At 35.5% G+C, this 24,988-nt stretch overlaps 1 non-coding gene across 1 annotated transcript; it reads right to left on the bottom strand.

The window, feature by feature from the left end:
• Positions 1 to 15,873: 15,873 nt before the first annotated feature.
• TRNAA-CGC (transfer RNA alanine (anticodon CGC)) lies at positions 15,874 to 15,949 on the bottom strand. The gene has a single exon. It is a non-coding gene; the product is annotated as a tRNA-Ala (tRNA).
• Positions 15,950 to 24,988: the final 9,039 nt, after the last annotated feature.

The raw sequence follows: 24,988 nt of genomic DNA, 5'->3' as shown, positions 1-24,988 counted from the left end.
CTGTAGGCTATGTTTAATAGCTTTCGATTGTTAATGTCCAAGGCCCCTGTTTCGATTGTTGTTGTCCAAGGCCCCTGTTTCAATTGTTGTTGTCCAAGGCCCCTTATAGACGAAGTAATTTGTTCTTAATTCATTGCACCGTCTTAGATGGCGTTAATTTTAATTTCAAACTCATTTATGTCATTAAATATCAGTCCTATCAAAATTTTCTAAAGAGTAAAACTTATCGGAAATCATTTTTAAAGAAACTTTTGTTATGTAACATGGTTCACAAAAATCAATAATAAGCGAGATATTTCGATTTATTTAATTCAGGCCACCTTATAACCCCCCTTTTAAATAAAGTATTTTGAATGCCATATAGCCTAAAATCTAAGTTACAACGAACTTAATTTATATTCCAATTTTCGTATAAATCGGTTCAGCCATTATCGCGTGAAAAGGTAACAAACATACAGACAGACATACAAACAAAAATTTTAAAGAAGCGATTTTCGGTTTCAGGGTGGTTAATTATATATGTTAGGACCAATTATTTTTGGAAAATCGAAAATTACCAGAAAAATTTCGGCTACAGATTTATTATTAGTATAGATTAAATTTAAGTAAGTAATGTTCGGAACTACATTATAGGGTCTAACACTTTACACATGAAAAGGAAAGACAACAATCTTGATGTTTACATTTAAAAATATTCACATACGTACGTTTAAACCTTCTTCATTGTCTAGACTTAGGAACATGGACTGATAAGGCTTTATACCCGAATACTAGTCTGACGAATTAGATCAAACAGTCCGCTGTCCTAACGCTATCAAAATGTGTGTGTGTACGTCAGGAGCAGGTTTAGCGGAGAACTCGCACTCGTGGCATCATGAAATGCAAACATCAGACGCTGTACGAAACAAACGTAAATACATGGCCCACACTACTGATGTGTACAGTCCGGTAAATAGCTGTACTGACGGACGAGAGAATTTGTCATTTCAGGGACGGCATTTGCAGCTTTGCTAGAGCTTAGCTAACCGACAAAGCATATTCTTTGATAAATATTCCACATTGCTCTTTGCTGTATGTATATGAACTTTCCTATATATGTTTTTTTGTAGGTATATCCTCAGCCTTGTTTTCGGAGTTTTTTTTTAAATTAAAAATACATACCAACATGGCGCGTTCTTGTGACGTGGCTTAATCCTGCTTCTGGGACAATACAGGATATAAGAAAGTAACGGGCACAATAATGAATATTTTGAAACAATCATAAAGATTTTGAAACAAAATGTTTAATATACTCGAGGAGGAAAATAGAATCCACAACTATAATTTAATGCCATAAAATAAGTTTAAAGCAAAACAATGTATTATTAACATCCATATTATAAAACATGACAAATGTAAATTATTTAATAATCATATATTATTATGTTACCAGTTTAATTGAGCACAGTTATACATGGAGTAAGATTCGATTCGAAATATCTCTTATGAGAATGACTGTACATTTTCTGTCTATTATTATTAGTACTACTGAGTGGATATAGGCTACAGGGTATTTCATAAATCACTGATCAATTGAAAAATTGACTAATTCTTACGATTTTTGGTTGTGTTATACATCTCTGCTAGTATAAGCTTTTCCCGATGCCGTACACTCGATTTGGTAGCGAATGATTCGTCACTTTTTATAAATGTTTGGAATAATTTAATTTGGGTGAGTAAATGATGTTTTAACTGCTTCTATCTGTGTTATATTAATTAATGGGTGAGTTTTATACAGTCAATACTTAACAATATTACATACATTAAATCTTTATGTTACTACATGAGATAACATTTACAAATAATGACAAACGTTTTCACCAATAAATTGGCATCTTCAGGTCAAAGTAAAACATATTGACATAAAATGAACACTTGAGATATTCTAGTTAAAACAGTCGTTAAAAAATTAAAATGGTATAATAGGCAATCTGAATAATATGCCATTAAAAGCAAGTGGCAAGATAAAGTTATCCAGATATCATAGAGTATACTGGGGACGATGTATTAACATAGAAGTATATGTGACGAAGAAAGAAGGCATGACCTCTTCAAGTATTGCAGGTACAGTTCCAAAGGGATGAAAAATGCTACAATATAGGACGATCGTATTGCTGAATATGGATGTATGGAATAAGGCCAGAAGGTTGAGAAGAGGTTGACTTGAGTCCATAGAAGCGGCAACATTTGAATTAATAATTTGTCTAATAATTACCGATATTGTGTGGTGTATCATCGATAACAAGCTTCTGCGAGCAACTCCATTAAGAGCTGGGTCTCAGCGTTGCTGTTTGTAAAAAATTATTCACCCAGTACCACCACCACTACTGTCAGTGTTACTACTAGTATTCTTGGCTGTGGCTTAATTGATAGCGCTCCTAATTACAAATAAAACGGTCCAGGGTTTGAATTACAGGATAGTAGTGGATATTTTTTCTTCGTCCCAAAGAGACTATACAAATTATGTGTCTCTTCTATTGTGTTTATTACACTATTTCTACTAATGTATTTATATTAACACGATTATTATAGATATTACTTGCTCTTCTCTTATGAAACGGTATTTTCATTACGAATTACGGACTTAGGGGATGACATTTACATAATAAATATTTATTTATTTATTTATTTATTTGTTTATTTATTTATTTACTTATTTATTTATTTAATCTGGCAGAGTTAAGGCCATCAGGCCTTCTCTACCACACCACCAGAATACAAATAGACATATACAAGAAACAAATGCAGAGAGAAGAAGCAAATAAGAAATATAAATAAAATTACAGATACAAATAAAAAAGCACAAATGCGAAAAGAATGATAGGATGTATGTATATATATTTACACTGCAAGTGGACAAACACCCGGAGGCAGTGGTAATTTACTTATACACAATAAAAATAATACACAATACAATTAAAATAGACAATAATAATAATAATAATAAATAATACATAAAAAATATAATTAATAAGTGAACCTAATTTTCTAATACAACCTACATATGTATAGGCCCTACATAAGTTTCATATTGATAACTGATAACCTTCCACTTCACTCTTAGTTCACTCACTGCACTGGCACTACGACACATTTCACTGACACTATAGAACACATTATAAATTATCACTGATCAAAACTATTCACTGCCATTGTAAGCCATATGTTCACTGATTCACCACGCTTCACTGATACAACAGTTCAAATAAAAGAAACAATTACACCCTTATTCATACTATAGGCTTTTAAATCTGTAAAGTCTTTTTTTAAACACACTGTATTTCAACCTAAAGGTTAGATAGAGCCCTTCCGCTCTCTTCGTTCATGAATCATCACTCACGAATAGGCGGAGCCTGCTACATTGTCCTTAAACACAAATTTTATCACAATCTGGCGTATATTACGAAATGCTTTTCTTTGAAGAAATTACAGCATATCAGTAGTATACAATGATGTAGATTTAATTCCCAACTGTTAAGAGCTTGAAATGTTGGTTCTAACTGAAATCGGGATGAGGTACATAGACGTGTATTCTGGTGACTTTCTACCTCTATTCAATTTCCTCTTTAAGACATAGCCGCTACATTCAAATTATTTTTGTTACATTTTGATTTTATTATGAAAACAGCAATGCTAACGAAAGTTACAGTAGCAGCAATAATTAGCACTAAAGTGAGAACTAAGAAGAGTTTAGGAGAGCTTCAAGTAAATTAAATTAATTAAAATTTTGTTACAAGAAATTCTCGTCGTAAATTAAAACAAACAATCGGTTGTTCTTGTTACTATTTTATTTTTTATTCTTTTTTACCATAGGAAAAAATGTATGCTTTATTTATGCCCTCAAACTCAAACGTTATTTCCATTGTGTTACCTTTCTTATAACATATTCTACACTCCCTAACCGGGAATCTCCGATTTCAATTTACTAAGATGGCGATTTTGACTGCGGGGAATGCGGAAATTTTCTCCAGTTTCATCAGACCGACAGCGTAGCGGTTATTGCGTAACAGTTTCTGCATAAGAATTTCTCATCTGAAAGCAATATTGGACACAATACCCCATCGAAATGCAAAATGTCAGAAGAGAGAGATAAAATGTTGTTAAATAAAATAAGAAAAAAAAAATAGGTGGGAAACAAACATTCATGGACACACTGAGCCGTTACATGAAATGAATGACCATCGGCGTGGTTCAGGAGTTAATAAATTCGAACTTAAAAGCTGAATTGACAAACATCTCAAGTCCACTGAAGTAAATTTTTCAGGACAGCAAGAAAACGCGAGTATATAGACTTGTAATATAGGAGTATTGAAATAAATATATGTACGATTAAAAGCACAGACTTAGAGTCGGACTTGGTGTATAATTATTTGCTGTATGGTAGCCTACGCAAAACAGAACATATTTTATTTATTTATTTATGTATTTATTTATTTAACCTGCTAGACATAAGGCCATCAGGCCTTCTCTTCCCCTCTACTAAGGGATTACAACTGCAATATTAAGAATACAATTACAATTATAATTACAATTAATATTAAATTTACAGATACTATAAAAATCAAAGTACTAAAAGATTAACTGATTAATAAAAGCTAGACAGTTTATTGTAAAAGTTAAGAAGAGAGAAGCATTTCTTTTATTGATTAAGTACAAATTAAACCTATTCTACGCAGTAAGAAAATGCTTAATAGGCTTGCTTTTGAACGCTACTAAATTCCGACAGTCTCTGATGTCACTGGGTAGGGTATTCCACAAGCGCGAGAGCGAGATTGTGTATGATGATGAATACGATGATATCTTATGTGTTGGTATGGCTAGTAGTATATCAGGTAAAATCGGTAAATTCTGGACTTGGAACCTTTGTCAATTCAGGTCTTCATTAGTGACACTGTACTAGCGAGTAGATTTTGACTGATTACGTGGTTAATTTTTTCGAAGTTTTTCCGACTGTGAGATGAAAGTCAGGCAATACCACGGAAAATACTAAGGCTAATCTCACTAAATACCGTGTCAATTTCACCGACGCTAGATAACCATGCAGTAGTTACAAGGTGCAATCAATATTTCGGATCTGCACTTGTATTTATTGTACCGTTAAACATATTGTACGTGCGCGTATCAATGAAGATCATTGTTTCCATACCTGTTGGGTCAGTCTATCAAACAGGGTAAGATTATCTTTAAGACCTGAGCTTCTACTCGTAATTTTCTGCAAACATATCAAGGACCTATTGCGATTTTTCCTGGAATCTCTCCATATATGCCTTATGGTTAGTCTTCTTCTCTGCCTTTAAAGTGATTAATTTAGTATAGATTCTAGGCGTTTCCCTGGTTCCAGATAACTTCTCCGTTTGCTAAGTCCTGTGTGTTGCCTACATTCAGGGCAATCCGGAAACTTATTGATTGGCCCTTGTATGTCATTAAAGGACTGACTAGAAGGAGAAAAGGAAAAACAACGTAAGAGAGAAAAAAAAGCACACACGAACGAAATAAAATAAAGAAAAAATATAGACAAAAGAAACACGGAACAGAATAAAGAAAAAAAGAAATAACTAAAGGTGGAAGTAAGAAAGGGAGAAATTAAGAAGCAAAGGGGTATAGAAAAGAGAGAAATATGTGAAAGGAGAGAAGGGAAAATGAAATTAACTAAAGAAAGGAAGAAAATGAAGAAATAAAAAGAATATAAAAATAAAAACTAGTATTAAAAAAGAATTTAAGGAAGGAAAAAGACAAGCAGCTTATACTTCCCACAGAAAGTAGAAAGCTTTTCCTTTCATAAAGCTAATACGAAGAGAAGGCCACGTGGGCTGCTTTTTGCATTATTTCGTGCGTTCAAAGTAAAACTGATGATCGTTCTCTGGAGCATCATAAATGGCGGAGCAAGGATTCTGTTGTAAATATATAACACTGTCATAAAAGGCATGATATCAAGAACCGAGAGGGACTTTTATAACAATAAATCCGCGAAAGACACAGCAGCACAATGCCGCCGTCGTCGACGACGACGCCTCGGCGTCGCAAGCTCCGAAACCTAATTATCGCAGAGATTTTATTGAGGGCAATTACGTCCGACAGGCGCCTGCTGCATGACGCAGTAACCTGTTCCTCACGTGATAACGTTCCTTGGCATAAAATAAGAGACACATTAATTAGACTCCCTTAGTTCTAATTTTCATTTAAATATTTATTTTACGATTCTTTTATCACAGCCATGAAGAACACCTGTTAATGTAAAACACATCGGTCTTGAAATCTGACAACACAGGCTTAATACAGAAGCGAATAAATGGGTAACGTTAAAAAAGAAAATATTTACCATTAAATCTCAATAATTAAATATATAGTTCTTGTAAACAAAAGATAACGTATAACGCATCATAACTTCGGGGAAAATGTGTATTTATATCTTTATTAGTCGGAAAAATTGGGCTAATATTTAAAAATAAACTGTACCTGAAAAAATTCGACTTATGCCTACTTAATCTTTTATTTCCTTAACAGTGATACCTGGTAAATATAACAAATAGATTTAAAAAAGGACACCGCTTATTAAAAGAAAATAAAGCTCACTTATAACTTTCGACTGTCTTTTATACTCAATCACTACGATTTAGTACTTTAGCAGACATATTAGTGTTATAAGTATAGATCTTCGTTTGGTTACTTTGAATATAAGTTAGGTGTAAATGAATCGTATAAGATTTAGTAATTTAGTAGATATATCAGTGTCATAAGTAGAGTCCTTCGTTTGGTTACTGTGAATACAAGTTAGGTGTAAATGGATGATATAAGATTTAGTAATTTACTAGACATATCAGTGTTATAAGTAGAGTCCTTCGTTTGGTTGAGTCCTTCGTTTGGTTACTTTGAGTAAAGTTTGGTGTAAATGGATCATATAAGATTTAGTAATTTAGCAGACATATCAGTGTTATACGTAGAGTCCTTCGTTTGGTTGAGTCCTTCGTTTGGTTAAGTCCTTCGTTTGGTTACTTTGAGTAAAGTTTGGTGTAAATGGATCATATAAGATTTAGTAATCTAGTAGACATATCAGTGTTATACGTAGAGTCCTTCGTTTGGTTACTTTGAGTAAAGTTGGGTGTAAATGGATCATATAAGATTTAGTAATTTAGTAGACATATCAGTTTTATACGTAGAGTCCTTCGTTTGGTTACTTTGAGCACAAGTTAGGTGTAAATGGATCATATAATATTTAGTAATTTAGTAGACATATTAGTATTATAAGTTGAGTAGAGTAGAGTAGTGTAAAGAAATAGAGGATCTAGAGAAAAAAGGAAGATATGATTTAATGTAACTGTAATGTAATGAAACTGCCTACTGAAGGATGCACTGGAAGGGATGGTAAACGGGAGAAGAGTTCGGGGGTAGAAGAAGATATCAGATGACAGACGACATTAAGATATGTGGATCATATGAGGAGAGAAAGAGGGCAGCAGAAAATAGGAAAGACTGAAGAATTCTAGGTTTGCAATTAAGACCTGTCGTTGGGCAGAACACTATGCATCAATTAAAAGACTCGACTAATGAAATCGGAACTGATGTTACCTAATTCTTGACTGGAGAAGAAAAGTCATAAACCATTTTTCAATGTGACCACTTTATACTGAAGTGCATTAATCTTGAATAAGTGGCCAATTTACTTAGATACACAAAAGCAGAAGAGAAGTATTGCTTAATGACCAATGAATGTGCCTCTAGATTATTGCCTTTCATCACGAGAGGAATAAAACCTCTTCTTTAATGTACTCGTGATGTGCTTTATTTCCTAAAGGTAACATACCTAAGCATAATTCACCTTTTATGATGTCCATTTATGACCCCCGAACTGTACGCAACTGGTCATTTTACACAGCTGTCTGCATTATTACTATGGTGAAATAACGTCGTTTTCTCTGTTTACTTTGTATCCCAGTGGAAACTAGTCTCTGTTACTTTCTGTCCGTGTCATAAAGACATTCAGTGAACCGTAAATTTCTCTTCTTATAAGATAAAGTTCCAGCTAACCGCATGAAACTGCACACACAAATTTACGATAGTCCTAACGTAATGATGTACAGCGATCAAATGGCAGCAATAATTTCCAATTGTTTGTGTTTCGGCTTTGACTTTGTAATGCACATGTTCGTGTAATTTCATCGTAATCTAATGTCCGAGATGTTTCGTCGGAAATGTTACGTTTCTACTGTCGCTTAAATTTATCAGTATGTAGTGATTATTTATTTTTCGTTGTCTGTGTTATAATTAGGGAAGGGATTTCTAGATGCTAAAAAGAAAGATTTAGTGCTTCAAAAAATGCAATTTAGGACTTTTAGAAGTGTCACTAAATAAATTGTGGGAAATAATGTATAAAAGAGGATTTCCAGACCACCTAATAAAAGTAATTCAGAGTCTATACTTCGGAACACAGATAAAAATAAGAACAGACTACACCAGTAATAAACAAATAAAAACTAACTAAGGAATTAAACAGGGCTGTCCACTGTCCCCTGCGCTGTTTAGTGTATACAGGATGTTTAAAAAATACGGGGCATAATTTCAGGTATGTATTTCCCACATGTAGACAATCAAAATAGTTCATTACAACATGTGTCCGGAAATGCTTCATATCCGAGTTATGGCCTTCACAACATTGAAATTCAACGGAACGTTTTTCTTTCCGCAGGTCGTTGTCATTACAGAAGATGTTCAAAATGTCCACCTCCTGCTTGAATACAGACCTCACATCGATGTCTCATTGACCTGCGAACACGATCCCAAACTCCAGGAGTATTGCGTATGTCCTCAGAACATGCCACAATTCGATTCCGAAGGAATTCCAAATCAGGCACCGGAGACGAATAAACCAATGATTTTAAATGGCCCCACAAGTAGAAATCGAGAGGGTTCAGATCAGGTGAGCGTGGAGGCCAAGCAATTGGGCCACCTCTACCTATCTATCGATCAGGAAACCTTCGATCCAAGTACCGGCGAGCCGTACGACTGAAGTGTGCAGGAGCGCCATCATTCAAGAAGTGAATGTGTTGACGATTGATCAGTGGAGTGTCTTCTAAAACATGAGGTATGGTGTTTTCAGGAAGTTTGTGTACGCCTGCCCCGTAAGTCTGTTTACAAGTACGTGGGGTCCAACTAATCGAACATCAATGATACCGGCCCACATGTTGAGGGAGAACCGCACCTGGTGATGAGATGGAACAGTTGCACGTGGGTTTTCATACGCCCATACATGCCGATTGTGGAAATTTGTTATGCCATCTCGTGTGAACTGCGCTTCATCTGTAAGTAATACTAAGGCAGGAAAGTTTGGATTTACACCATATTGCTGCATAAATAAATAAATACATACATGAATATAGAAATAAATATAAAATAAAATTCTGTATGATTCATAGTTTTCTGCCCAAGGACAGGTTCTTTATTGCAACCGAGTAATCTCCAATCTTGCCTTTTTCTGCCTTCCTCTTGGTCTCCGCATACGATCCATATTTCTTAATGTTGTTAATTTTTCTCCCGTTCACCATTCTTTAAAGTGTGATGATAATAGAGATGATAAGAATGATGATCATTATAGTGATGACGACGAAGACAATGTTGGTGTTGATAGAGAAGACGAAGATGATAAAGATTATTATTATTATTATTATTATTATTATCATCATCATCATCATTATTATACATGCTCAAAACAATTAAGAGGACACTATGAATTATTTATTTATTATTAATTACATTTTTTTTTCAGTGCATAAAGGTACCGTTTGGTCTGAAACCCGAATTCCGGAATCCACACAGAGGTAATTTTCCAGGTCTCTTGCAGTTTTTGTACGCTGCCGAAGAGCAAATAGGACAATGTATCTGTCGTCCTGGAGACTTGTTTTACATTTACGGCCCTGGCCAGGTCTTCTACAATACGGGTCATGTTTCTCTGTGCCTGTTACGTAACCTTGACACCACAGAAGGAGAAACTTCACGTTCTATAGCCACTTGTCTCAGCGATTGATCTTGTCTTAAAAGTAGTAGAGCATGATACACTTCAAACTCATTTAAATGTCTCATTTTTTTTTTTCGTTGTTGGTAACTATATAGCATCTATTAGATGCTTTATGGTTGTGCTAACAGATGGAGTTACTTGTCAACAATGTGACGCTGAAACGTGTGTTCAGGTTACTGCCCAGCGACAATCCTGATGTATTTTTATATTTGTGATGATTGGTTAATTAATATTACTTAAGACAAAGTATATGATTATGTCTCGTGACGAGAGTATTGTACGAAATGGAAATATACAAATTGGAAATTTATCTTTTGAAGAGGTGGAGAAGTTCAAATATCTGGGAGCAACAGTAACAAATATAAATGATACTCGGGAGGAAATTAAACACAGAATAAATATGGGAAATGCCTGTTATTATTCGGTTGAGAAACTTTTATCATCCAGTCTGCTGTCGAAAAATCTGAAAGTTAGAATTTATAAAACAGTTATATTACCGGTTGTTCTGTATGGTTGTGAAACTTGGACTCTCTCTTTCAGAGAAGAACATAGGTTAAAGGTGTTTGAGAATAAGGTGCTTAGGAAAATATTTGTGGCTAAGAGGGATGAAGTTACAGGAGAAAGGAGAAAGTTACACAATACAGAACTGCATGCATTGTATTCTTCACCTGACATAATTAGGAACATTAAATCCAGACGTTTGAGATGGGCAGGCCATGTAGCACGTATGGGCGAATCCAGAAATGCGTATAGAGTGTTAGCTGGGAGGCCGGAGGGAAAAAGACCTTTAGGGAGGCCGAGACGTAGATGGGAAGATAATATTAAAATGGATTTGAGCGAGGTGGGATATCATGATAGAGACTGGATTAATCTTGCTCAGGATAGGGACCATTGGCGGGCTTATGTAAGGGCGGCAATGAACCTCTGGGTTCCTTAAAAGCCAGTAAGTAAGATTAATTAATATTAACCCGACACACTCACAATCATACAAATTTCCAGATTCTAGACACCCAGGGAATTCCTCTTCTTGAAGAAAAATTCACCGACATCCGAGCGCGGGAATCGAACCCGGGACCTCCTGATCTGAAAGCCAGCATTCTTATCAACAGACCACGGAGGCAGTCAAATGTCTCATTTTGTCAGAGACTGTAATAAACAAGGCAATAATCAGCATTCGTCACAATAGCAAAGTCAGAAAGCTTACCAATTAGAAGTTGTCAGTGCCTTCCGTAATCAAAGATTTCTCCATATGTGTTATTTCAGGTAATTACTCGTATTTAGGCAATGGATCTTTAAAATTTGTATCCATAGATTAAATTAATGTTCCAATTTACATATTGTCCAATTTTCAGCATCACAGCTTAAAAAAACACCAACTTATTCAATTCATTACAAGTGTTCCTCTAATTATTTTGAGCAGTGTATTATACTTGTGATGGTGAAGGCGAAGATAATGATACTACGACATTACACGTAACTTCTTACTCGACTACAACGCAGGAGTATAATTTATTCTTGAAGCGGATTAAGAACAACCGAGTGAAGAAAGTCCTTGGAGTTCTAACTCCGGAACTAAAACGACGAGGAAGAAGATATGGCGATAAAAATGCAGTGAAATATTTGTACGTGGAAATATAAGGTGCGGGACACGGATTTCAGTTTCACGTGCCAGCAATTTTACCCTGACAAAGAATTCCAAGTCGCGGGATTTCTGTGAAGAAACTACTTAACTCCGGAAGACAGGAGAGGTACTTGTGGCATAAAATATGACGTAACCAGTAATCCAGGATCTTCGATGCGTGGGTAGAGCGTCTCTTTTTTTCTACCCGGCAAGTTGTCTCAGCTCGATACGTGACCGGGGTGGGAAAAGTTCGAACACTGCGAGTATTAAAGATGGACATAAGTCTAGATACATAAAAAGCTCGTAAAAAAGACTACGTTACGGCTGTATTATTGCTCATAAAAGTTTCTCCGGAATCTTACGAAATTGTGTGCAAGATCCTGCATAATTCTGCAAGCAACTTATCGCCGGTATAAACCGGCATATGGAGGGACTGAGAGAGACGGGAAGCTGATATTCATTTGTTGTTCCGCTCAATCAACAGTTTAATGCTTCTTTTAGGGGATTACATCTACTGATCACAAGCTTTTGCTATATTCAAGGCTCTTACAAAAACTAAATTTAAAAAAATTGAACATCATCTTCGACTTAGGGGAGAGTCGGGTAGTATCGGACAGTGCGTTTCTTTCATCTACCACCATATGGTAGTACCTGATTGCCATGGTTACGTTTCTCTATGCGACATCACAGAAACGTATCCATGTCAATCAGGTACTATCATCGTGTGGTAGATGAAAGAAACTCACTGTCCGATATTATCCGATGTCCGATACTACCCGACTCTCCCCTACATTTAAGGGATCCAGGTAGTGATTAGGGGTCAACAATCCGATTTCTTATTTTGTGTTTTAAAAATTACAAAACTTGCTCTTTAAAACAATATAAATACTCTGGGAGGTATTTCTGGAGATAAGCCCTTTAAATAGCTTCTTTAAATTTGACGGTGCATGTAATTCATATATCCTTCTGTATTTTAAATGCAGTTTTCCATAAGCTGACATTTTTCAAACTTAAGTGTATTTTTCTCTGAAACTACTGAATCAATTTACATAAAATTTTTACAGTGTTTTCTGCAGCTTGTGTACTACATAGTAGACCTACGGGTTTAAGAATATCGCACACATAACACGAGAAAAAAAATATACATTGAAAAAAATTGCAAAAAATGTTAAATAAAGTTCAATATTTGTTTCTGTTTCACTAGGGATGAAATATTTAATTAAATTTTGCTTTAGTATTTACAATACACATTACTAGTAAACTTAAAAAAATATATAAGGTATATGAGTGAAGATTGTAGCAAGTAATGTGTACCTGAAGAATGAGGTACACTTAGCAAAGTGGGAAAACAGGTTATCAGTTAGGGCCTTTCTTTTGCACTTGGATACGAAACTAATTAATTGTCTTATATACCACTGAATTCAGAATGATTTATTGTATCACACGGCAATTTTTATTCCACTCTGAGCACTAAAAGCCTAGAAATATTGAATTAAACTTTTGTACTGAAATTTTTTAATCGCACAGGCATCACTACCCAGTTCCCTTAATTTCGTTTCAAAGTTTAAATCTATTAAATTGTGGAACAAAATTAGATAACCAGTCTCCGTGGTCTGGAAGTTACCATACCTGTCATAGAAGTCTAGGATGTTTAATAAGTTATTTAAAGACAATACATGAACTATTAGTCTATTTGTTTTACTCAAGAGAAGTAAGAGTGCGGGAACGTTAGGGGAAATGTAGTTTTTTTACTTGGTTATTTAGCGACGCTGTATCAACTACTAGGTTATTTAGCGTCGATGGGATTGGTGATAGCGAGATGGTATTCGGCGAGATGAGGCCGAGGATTCGCCGTTGATTACCAGACATTCGGCTTACGGTTGAGGAAAACCTCGGAAAAACTCCGACCAGGTAATCATCCCAAGCGGGGATCGAACCCACTCCCGAGCGCAACTCTGGATCGGCAGACAAGCGCCTTAGCCGACTGAGCTACGCCGGTGGCGGAATGTAGTTAGTGATATAATGTTTAAATTCATTTTTCATTTAGTGTTCTGCCCAACGGCAGGTCTTTCACTGCAAAGCCAGCTTTCTCCAATCTTTCTTATTTTCTGCCTTCCTCTTTGTCTCCTCATTTGATCCATATATCTTCTTCTGCCCCAAACTCTTCTCCCGTTCACCATTCCTTCCAATGCATCCTTCAGTAGGCAGTTTCTTCTCATTCAGTGACATGTTTACATTATGTGACGAAATAATTTTATTATTCATTAACAAATATGCCGACATCATCCGTTTCTGATCATTGCTCTTGTCCTTAAGAAGTGAAAAGTTAAGTTATTAATTATTAAGAGTTAATTTGTTAAAATAATTAGTGTCCATTAATTTCCATATCCTTACTACAACTAATGTTTTCGGCATAAGCAATAACTTGACTACAAGGCTTGTTGCCTTTCTCATCCTACATTTGTAAGGATTCTGAATCAACATTATAAATTCTTAAATAGCTGTTCTCTGGTCATGTCATCAGCACGAAGAAAGATCACAGAACCCAGTCCGAAGAGGAATAAATGGTACACGCATTCAATCTTTATGGAATAAGTATATATCTTCATTCCTTTACCGGGAATAGAACACGAATCCACTGGAATTTAGCTAGAATGTTACTGCTTTACTCAAAGAGGAGTAAGTGAAATGTCTACATTTTTCGCTGAGTCGTCTAGAATCAAACTGCACTTTATCCAAAAATCTGATTTGTCAGAAAAGACGAAAAACTAGTGCAGTTAGACTGCAAACGTTGATTTTACTACTGAAGTTATGGCAGATAAATTCCAGTTTGGCTTCAAACGAGTAGTTTATCACATTCTCTGAAAAATTCTGCATTGAAACATAACTTTAACCCCATATTTCATACTTTGGAGAAGTGTGGTTTGTTTCTAAGCGACTCATACGTGAAAAAGTTTGTTCTACACCAGACGATGATACTGTATCTACTAGAGATGAACAAAACTAACTGCCGCTCTCGCTCGCTGTATTTGTCTTTCGAGTCTCGGCTCGTCATTCTCGCTGCGCTTCGAGTCTCGCTCGTCATTCTCGAAATAACATTTGGTCGGCGTGGAAAGATTTCGTAACTTTGAATAACATACATCATTGAAATAAATAACATAAATGTTTAAATGAGACAAAAAGACAAAACAGAACAGCATCTTAGTTATCAAAATGGTCTGTTTTCATTATATGATATGACCTATGGTTATATAAATAATAAAAAAAAACCATTTCTAAAATAAATTTGCATTTCTAAGAAACATAAAACATGACATTAATATGTTTTTATTTGAGATTGCACACTTGATCTTAAACATATGAAAAGAAAATTCCTAGCATTTTGAACAAGGGCCTAATAGTTAAACAAAGACTGGGGAACGGATTATTATACACTGAAAGGTAGAGATGTTTCAAAGAGGCTACTTGATTGTTTATACATATATAACAGTTGTCAAAGTAGATAAAAGTTCAGTCAGGTGTAAACATCTGCTGACTTTGGGACTTGATCACAATATCGAGTCTCGGAAGACTCACAACCAGTCTATACGTCAAGGACGCGACGTAATACAACATTGTCGTGCGGGTTGTCGGCTTTTCGGGAGCTGTTAGTCTCGTTTTCTCTATCGTTGTTCATCTGTAGTATCTACAGTACATATTACAAAAATAATGAGTAAAGGAAATTTAATAACACAGCACGGTACTTCACAAATTTTTAAATGAATGTACAAAAATTAATAATAATTATAATGCGTGGAGATATAAAAATATAATGATACATTTTAATTAAATATCATTTTTTGCCGACGGCCAGATTCTATTTCCAAGGCACTGACAATAATATTGTATACTTGAATAAATATAGGGAAAAGAAGCCTGCAGGAAATGAAAGGAAAAAAAATACGTGCATTTTTACGAAGAGTCTTGGGGCCATGGAAAACTTTCATGAGAGCTTCAAGCCTGTTGGCCATTAGTCTCACTCCGGTAAACAATGTTTCCCTGACAAAACAAATAAAGTTTAGAAACAGATATAGCCGAGTAAGGACATATGAGAAAGGATAAGCGTGCATTAAAGAACGAACTGCACAGTCTAACATTTGCAGAGCAGGAATTCGTACCTGAGAGCTAACTGAATTTTATTACCATTTAATAAGAGAAAACTTCGTACCGGCACCGGGAATCGAACCCAGGACCTCTCAGTTCCGCGCGCTGAGCGCTCTTTCCAACTGAGCTATGCCGGGACACGATCCACGGCGCCGGCCGAACCTCCCTCGTAATGTTTTTACGGCCGTACTACCTGCATTTGAGACGATACAAGTCATATATGCAGGAGCGCATATTTAAATGACTTTGTGGCCATATTCAACAACAGTTTGTAACAACTGTTAACAGTTAATACATCAATATTCATTAAGTATGAGGTCTCGCCCACCTCATTGAATATTACACGTCTACTATGAAGTAGCCAATGTGTATTATTACCATTTAATACATATTAAATTGAATATTACACGTCTACTATGAAGTAGCGAATGTGTATTATTATCATTTAATACGTATTAAGTGGTAATAATACACATTGGCTACTTCATAGTAGACGTGTAATATTCAATGAGGTGGGCGAGACCTCATATTTAATGAATATTGACGTATTAACTGAATTTTATTTAGCGAGTCGAATTGATAACCATAAAACGACAATGTAAAGAGATATTCAAACACTTACTAATTAAAGAAAGCTCTTTTGTGATAACCAGAGCTAGGAAGTTCGTACCAAAGCAGTTGAGTACAGCGAGGAGTACAGATGTAACACGCGCCTCGCCCTGATGCCGCTCGCTACAGACGATACACTGCATGTTCACAAACAATTCACAGTAGTATTCTGTGGAATTGTGTAGAGTCGTGAATAGTTTGAAGAACATTGTTGATTTACGATGACTATTCATAACGTAATTTCCGTTTTCATATAGCGTGTGTAACAACAGAGACAGTGGCACCGCTCTTGCGGTGGATTGTACCTTGAAGCAGTACGCGTCGAGCAGCGGTAGAGTCAAAGTCGTATCTTTGTTCCTCTCTTAGCGACGTGCTGTCAAAATGTGTGCTGCAATCGTAAGTCCCGCCAGGTGTGAGGTACGTTCTGTAATAAGATTTCTTGTGGTCAAAACTGTAAAGTTAGTGAAATCCATCGCCAAATTTGTGAAGCTTATGTGTAGAGTCGTGAATAGTTTGAAGGACATTGTTAATTTACGAGGGCTACTCATAAAGTAACTTCCGTTTTCATATAGCGTGTGTAACAACAGAGACAGTGGCGCCGCTCTTGCGGTAGATTGTACCTTGAAGCAGTACGCGTCGAGCAGCGGTAGAGTAAAGGTCGTGTCTTTGTTCCTCTCTGAGCGACGTGCTGTCAAAATGTGTGCTGCAATCGCAAGTCCCGCCAGGTGTGAGGTACGTTCTGTAATAAGATTTCTTGTGGCCAAAAACTGTAAAGTTATTCAAATCCATCGCCAACTTTGTGAAGTTTATGGGCCAGACGTAATGAGTGAAGGTGGTGTAAGACAATGATTGCGTATGTTCAAAAATGAGCGAACTAATGTCCATGATGAAGAGAGAACTGGTCGAGTCGTGAATGCAGATCTGATTCGTTTGGTTGACGAAAGGGTTCACCATGTCGGAGCTTAGTGAGGATTTTCCACAGATTAGTCGTACTCTTCTGTACAAAGTGATTACCGAAGATTTGGGCTACCGGAAACTTTCTGCCAGATGGGTGCCTAAACTCCTTTCTCAGGAACAAAAGGCTCATCGGATGGGAGCAGCACTGTCCTTTCTTGAGCTTTACGAAAGAGAAGGTGATGACTTTCTCGATCAGATTGTGACAGGAGATGAGACTTGGGTGCGGTATGTGAATGCAGAAACAAAGCTTTAATCAATGTAGTGGGGCCATAATGCAGTGTCGTCAAAAACTTTCCACGAGTGAACTCATGGCAACTGTCTTCTGGGACAGAAAAGGAATTTTGCTAGTGGAGTTCTTGGAGAGGAATGCCACAATTAACGCTGAGCGTTACTGTAACACACTAACCAACTTGAAAAGGGCCATTCAAAACAAACGTCGTGGCATGTTGAACTCCGAGGTCATTTTCCTGCATGCATATAGCGCTTCGTACTGCGGCCAAATTGCAAGAGTTCAACAGGGAAGTATTGGATCATCCTCCCTATAGCCCAGATTTGACGCCTAGCGATTACCATCTCTTCATGCACATGAAGACGTGGCTTGGCTCGAAGCGCTTTGACGATGACGAAGAGTTGAAAATCAGCGTCGTAGGCTGGGTTCAGTCGCAGGCGGCCGAATTCTACGATTGTGGAATTTCAAAGCTCGTCAAACGCTATAAGTGTCTCAATGTGACTGGAAACTATGTGGCAAAATAATCTAGAGTGTATACTTTCAAAGTATTGCTACCCATTTTTTAACGTCATTCACAGGTTTGTAGAAAATAAACGGAAGTAACTTCATGAATAGACCTCGTATATTAATATTTCAGGTTCTGAACAAAGGAGCTATTCTGTTATTATTGTAGTATTTATGTAATGTGAATATAATGCATGATTTCAAAAAAGTAAACTCATCTGTTATTAAATAATTATGCAAACAGGAATGTGCAATATGTTTATTTTTTCCCGCGATTATTCTTCGTTAAATATTGACGTCTCGTGCTGCTATGCATTCGGGTGCGTTACAGTGGAAGTTCAACATCGGGATTACGATACGAACATCCTAGCTACTATTACAATAGAAACTAAATATTTTCTTGAAAAGAATTATGGTTTAATATTATATCCCATCTACGAGATACACTATTAGATTCACAAAGAAGTTGTTCACCTGATGACAGTAATAAATACTGTATCATATTTCAGTAACGTCTTTTGATGTAGAACGAGTATTTTCAGAGCACAAATATTGTTTTTTTTTCTGAACTTAAAAGGACTATTTCTTTTGATAAACTAACTCCAGACTTCTACCTCTGAGGAGCTCTAAAGGACACAGTGTACGCCACAAAACCACAAACTCTGAAGGAAGTAAGAGTTCAGATTGAACATACCTGTAATGATATTCCATTATTAACAATCCAGTTGGTATGTCGCTCTGTTGTACGTCGTTGTTGGGAGTGTACTGTGGCGGAAGGGGGGCATTTTGAACATGTACGGGCTTAAGGAATACAAAACCACAAAAATCGTATTTCTGTCTCGTCTCGTAGCTGAGAAATAGTGCTTCAAAATATGTATACATCAATTTGGAACACTCTGTATAAAATTAGATGCAGGCCAAGGATTTAAACAGAGGCTGGTAGATCCATGAAGAGCTGGAGGGATTGGTAGTTTTTAAAATTAATAGGATAATCATTTGTTAGCTCAGAATTTGTAATTATGGGTCCCACAAATTCGATAACCGCAAGCAACAGAAACATTTGCTGTTTACTCGCGCATGATGAAGGCTGTGTATCTTGCTTTCAGTTCGCATTCGCTATACAAGTTTACGGCACGGAGAGAGGAATAAACATAGGCCGGAACAACAGCTGTGGGGAAGCTAACACCTGCAAAGTGGACCACGTTCCATTTTGGTGCGAGAAGAGATTCAGTCCAATAGCATTCCACAGGTCAACACAATGTCACACATGAGTAACGGTAGCGTTCGCCGGACCACCACAATGCAGAAGAAAAGAGCGCTGTGCAACAAGGGACTATGTCCCGAGTGATTAATAGAGACCAGCCATTATTCTTTCAGTGACAACGTCACTCTCAAAGAAAAGGGGAGATCCCAACGAGGCAGTATCTCTACGTCAACTGCTTTCGTATTACACAAACATACTCTTAGAACGGCCCGAAATTATCGCAGAAAAGGCGAGACTGTTGTAATGCATCAGTGACACAAGCTTACTCAATATAGCCCAGGTTTCAAGAAGAATGTGAATTTAAAAACTTAATTGCTGTAATGAGTAGGGAACAGAATTCTAGCTTCGTATCTATTTTGTTTCTTACGTCCCAGACTTATGTTATTCAGATATCTCTAATTTTCATTTACACAGGATCCCCTTATTACAATTCTAAAGAACCTAAATCGCCTAAATGAACCATAAACTCCTATAAATGCCTAAAAACTACGTTTGTGCCTGAAAAGCGTCTTTTTAGTTTTTTGTGTATGTTTAAAATAAAAATACCGGTACTAAAATGCAAAAAATGACAAAAAAAAAGCTATTTAAAATGTAAAAAAAAAAAATTCTTACAGACAAACACTGGTCGGGAAACTTCGTTCTATATTGGTCTGAGAAGGGTGGGAAGAAGATTTTACCTAATTTCCTGTAACCGAGGTTCGTTTGGAAAAGTTCATTCTAGCATGAAAGGGGTTGGTAGGTTGATTACGTTAGGTGAGAGCTAACAAATTAGTTTTCGCCTCAATGCATCCCCGTTATGCCAAATGAAAATTATCAATGACCAATCAGTCTCTTTTACTGGTAGAATTTGTGTTCAAATACATACATACTTACTTACTTACTGGCTTTTAAGGAACCCGGAGGTTCATTGCCGCCCTCACATAAGCCCGCCATTTGTCCCTATCCTGAGCAAGATTAATCAATTCTCTATCATCATATCCCACCTCCCTCAAATCCATTTTAATATTATCTTCCCATCCACGTCTCGGCCTCCCTAAAGGTCTTTTTCCCTCCGGCCTACCAACTAACACTCTATATGCATTTCTGGATTCGCCCATACACGCTACATGCCCCGCCCATCTCGAACGTCTGGATTTAATGTTCCTAATTATGTCAGGTGAAGAATACAATGCGTGTAGTTCTGTGTTGTGTAACTTTTTCCATTCTCCTGTAACTTCATCCCTCTTAGCCCCAAATATTTTCCTAAGCACCTTATTCTCAAACACTCTTAACCTATGTTCCTCTCTCATGTGTACCAATACTAAAGTAAAAAAATGCCCAAAAAATACAAAAAGGTATTTAAGAAGTAAAAATTATTTCACAAACAAATACTGGTTCGGTAAGTTCGTTCCATATTGGTCTTAGAAGAGAGAGAAGATTTTACCTAATTTCATGTAACTGAAATTCGTTTGGAAAACTCCATCCAGGCATAAAAGAAGTTGGTAAGTTGTTTACGTTAGGCGAAAGTTTACAAATTAGTTTTCGCCTCAATGCATCCCCGTTATCTATACTAATAATAAATCTGTAGCCGAAATTTTTCTGGTAATTTTCGATTTTCCAAAAATAATTGGTCCTAACATATATAATTAACCACCCTGAAACCGAAAATCGCTTTTTTGAAATTTTTGTTTGTATGTCTGTCTGTCTGTCTGTCTGTATGTTTGTTACCTTTTCACGCGATAATGGCTGAACCGATTTCGATGAAAATTGGAATATAAATTAAGTTCGTTGTAACTTAGATTATAGGCTATATGGAATTCAAAATACATTATTTAAAAGGGGGATTATAAGGGGGCCTGAATTAAATAAATCGAAATATCTCGCTTATTATTGATTTTTGTGAAATATGTTACATAACAAACGTTTCTTTAAAAATTATTTCTGATAAGTTTTATTCTCTGCAAAATTTTGATAGGACCGATATTTAATGAGATAAATGAGTTTTAAAATTAAAATAACTGCCATCTAAGGCGGTGTATTGAAATAAAAAACAAATGACTTCGTCTATAAGGGGCCTTGGACAACAACAATCGAAAGCTATGAAACATAGCCTACAGACAATGTTTCTGTGTTTGTATGAAGCTAAATTAACCGATTTGTATAAATAATTATTATTTCATCATTGGAAAGTGTAGTTTCTCTGGATGGACATAATGCTATAATGTTATTACAGTAACTTGTGAGTGAATCGAGGACAGGTAAGATTAAAATAGCTTCTTATGCACAGAAAACTTGATAGGTTATTCTGTATATTCATTTCCTGTATTTCTTATAATAATGTTTATGAACATATTCATTTTTATCTCTGAGAATTAACAAACAACGAGAGTGTATTGATTTAGTAAGCAGTAATAGTACGTTAGTTTAGCAATCCATTATTTTATAATTCAAATTTTAACTATGCTCAATTGAATCGTATTAAAATACATAAAATACATCTATTCTATACTAATAATAAATCTATAGCCGAAATTTTTCTGGTAATTTTCGATTTTCCAAAAATAATTGGTCCTAACATATATAATTAACCACCCTGAAACCGAAAATCGCTTTTTTGAAATTTTTGTTTGTATGTCTGTCTGTCTGTCTGTCTGTATGTTTGTTACCTTTTCACGCGATAATGGCTGAACCGATTTCGATGAAAATTGGAATATAAATTAAGTTCGTTGTAACTTAGATTATAGGCTATATGGAATTCAAAATACATTATTTAAAAGGGGGATTATAAGGGGGCCTGAATTAAATAAATCGAAATATCTCGCTTATTATTGATTTTTGTGAAATATGTTACATAACAAACGTTTCTTTAAAAATTATTTCTGATAAGTTTTATTCTCTGCAAAATTTTGATAGGACCGATATTTAATGAGATAAATGAGTTTTAAAATTAAAATAACTGCCATCTAAGGCCGTGTAATGAATTAAAAAACAAATGACTTCGTCTATAAGGGGCCTTGGACAGCAACAATCGAAAGCTATGAAAGATAGCCTACAGATAATGTTTCTGCGTTTCTATGAAGTAATATCAGAAGCTAAATTAATCGATTTGTATAATTAATTATTAATTCACCATTGGAAAGTGTAGTTTCTCTAGACGGACATAATGCTATAATGTTATCACAGTAACTCCTGAGTTAATCGAGGACAGGTAAGATTAAAATAGATTCTTATGCACAAGAAAACTTGATAGGCTATTCTGTATATTCGTTTCCTGTATTTCCTAAACTAATTTTTATGACCAAATGAGTGGTCTCTGGATCAAAATGATCTCATTTTAATTTTTTAATTAAATTTAAATTAAGTAACATAATAAACGATTTATCCTTCTAATAAACACGAATGTTCCCTGGATCAAATGTCCTATTTTAATTATATAATTACTTTATATTTATTTCTAACGGGTGCAGCGGAGCGTACGGGTACGGCTAGTGCGAAATAAAACTTATCAATCACCAATCAGTCTCTTTTACTGATAGAATTTGTGTACCAATACTAGAATGCCAAAAAAAAGTCGAAAAGCTATTTAAAACGTAAACATTCTTTTACAAACAAATACTGGTTTGGTAAGTTCGTTCCATATTGATCTTAGAAGAGGAGAAGAAGATCTTACCTAATTTCCTGCAACCGAAATTCGTTTGGAAAAGCTCATCCTAGCATAAAAGGGGTTGGTAGGTTGTTTACGTTAGGCGAGAGCTTACAAATTAGTTCTCGCCTCAATGCACCCCCGTTATGCGAAATGAAACTGACCAATCAGCAGTAAGTCTTCTTCACTAATAGAATTTGAGTCTTCGGTTCAGCAGCACTCATTGTCAGAGCCAAATCCCACCAAGAACGGAATATTTACCAAAATTAAAATTATCAATTTTATATATACTCCTAGAAGTCCTAAAGTGGATTTTATAAAGTCCTAAATCTCCCTTTTTAGTACATAGAAATTCGTTCCTTAGTAATGAGAGTTCAGACCAGCGACAATCTATTTATGGAAATATGTACTTCTAATCAAAATGTTATTGTGTTCAACTAAAGTATGTCCTAACAAGATTGCCGGGTTTAATAATGCGAATAATTGTAACAATGTTTCGAGTTCTCCACACTTCTACTCCAAATTATCTTCGTTCCCGGTTTAACTACTTATCCTCCAATCACAATCTAAACACCAGGTCACAGGAGAGCCAAATCCTAGCAATTCCTGTCCATAGAACATCCCAATATTCATCGTCTTTTACTGTCTCAGTCCCCCGTGAATGGAATTCTCTACCTCAGAAGATTAGGGGCTGCCAGACAATAACCACTTTCAAGAAAAGGCTAAACGATTTCTTACGGGCGCAGTCAAATTGAAGTTGTAATTGTGATCGAGTTTAATAATTTAATTTAATTTAGGTATGACTATCATTATTATTATTATTATTATTACATAATTATTTTATTGATGTTGTGAAGATAAAAAGAATTGTCATTGTATTATATTAATTACATTACATTATCTTGTACTGTAGAATTGTATTGCTTTGAATTGTGTTGTATTGTATTGTATTGTATTGTATTAATTATGTTATATTCATAGCATTGTAGTAATTTTCTATCATACTGGTTGAGTGGAAGAGAAGGCCGAATGGCCTTAACTCAGCCAGTTAAAATAAACCATTATTATTATTATTATAAAAACAGATAAGACAACAGATAATTGTGCACCAGCCCAATAACAATAAGACATTGTTAGAACATTGCGTCATTGTTTTGTTGTTTGATTCGCGTCATTGTTATACGTTTTTGTTGCATTCATTCACATTATTAAATCTGGCGTTCTTGTTTGGACATTCTATATTATTTTACTCATAAATTTCTAAATATGAATTTTGAGTACTTACATTTAAAAATTAGATTAAGTGCATTTAAATGTAGAATATATGGCACAAGTAAGTTTCTGAAGCAATATATTTTCCTATAACAGTACCTTGCTCGACGATTTTATATTTATTTTACTTAGGAAACACTTTGTATGCATAGGCTATAGCTAATTGCGTTTTATAAGGTCAATTAAAATGCTACAATTTTATAAAATTATGCAGTGAGCTGCATTAATGTGCGACTCAGAAACATGCACTTTTAATTAAGAACGAACAAAAGAAATGTGATTCTCGCTAATGTATAAGAGTGTAATAAATAAAGAGGAACAATAAATACGAGAACCTTTGATCATGTACTTCATGTTAGAAAGAAATATGAGTAAAACAAAATTATGGGGAACATTTAGAACGCATGGATCAGAGAAGCATTTCGCTCTAAAGAAAGTAGAGAAAAAGGACTTTCATATAAGGCATGGAGAAGTTATTCGATAAAGAGACCAGAACAAAATAGAATGTAAAATAAAATACAGAATAGAATGGAATACAAAATAGAATAAAATAGAACAGACATTGAGGTCAACCCATAATACGAATATAAGATGAAGGCTTTATACTTACTAATCACTTACTTACTTATGGCCTTTAAGGAACCCGGAGGTTCATTGCCACCCTCACGTAGGCCCGCTATCGGTCCCTATCCTGAGCAAAACTAATCCAATTTGACTAT

Source organism: Periplaneta americana, chromosome 11 (assembly GCF_040183065.1).
Source record: "Periplaneta americana isolate PAMFEO1 chromosome 11, P.americana_PAMFEO1_priV1, whole genome shotgun sequence".
Lineage (NCBI taxonomy): Eukaryota > Metazoa > Arthropoda > Insecta > Blattodea > Blattidae > Periplaneta > Periplaneta americana.
The sequence above is the reverse complement of the archived record's forward strand: the minus strand, read 5'-3'. Positions and strand labels throughout refer to the sequence as shown.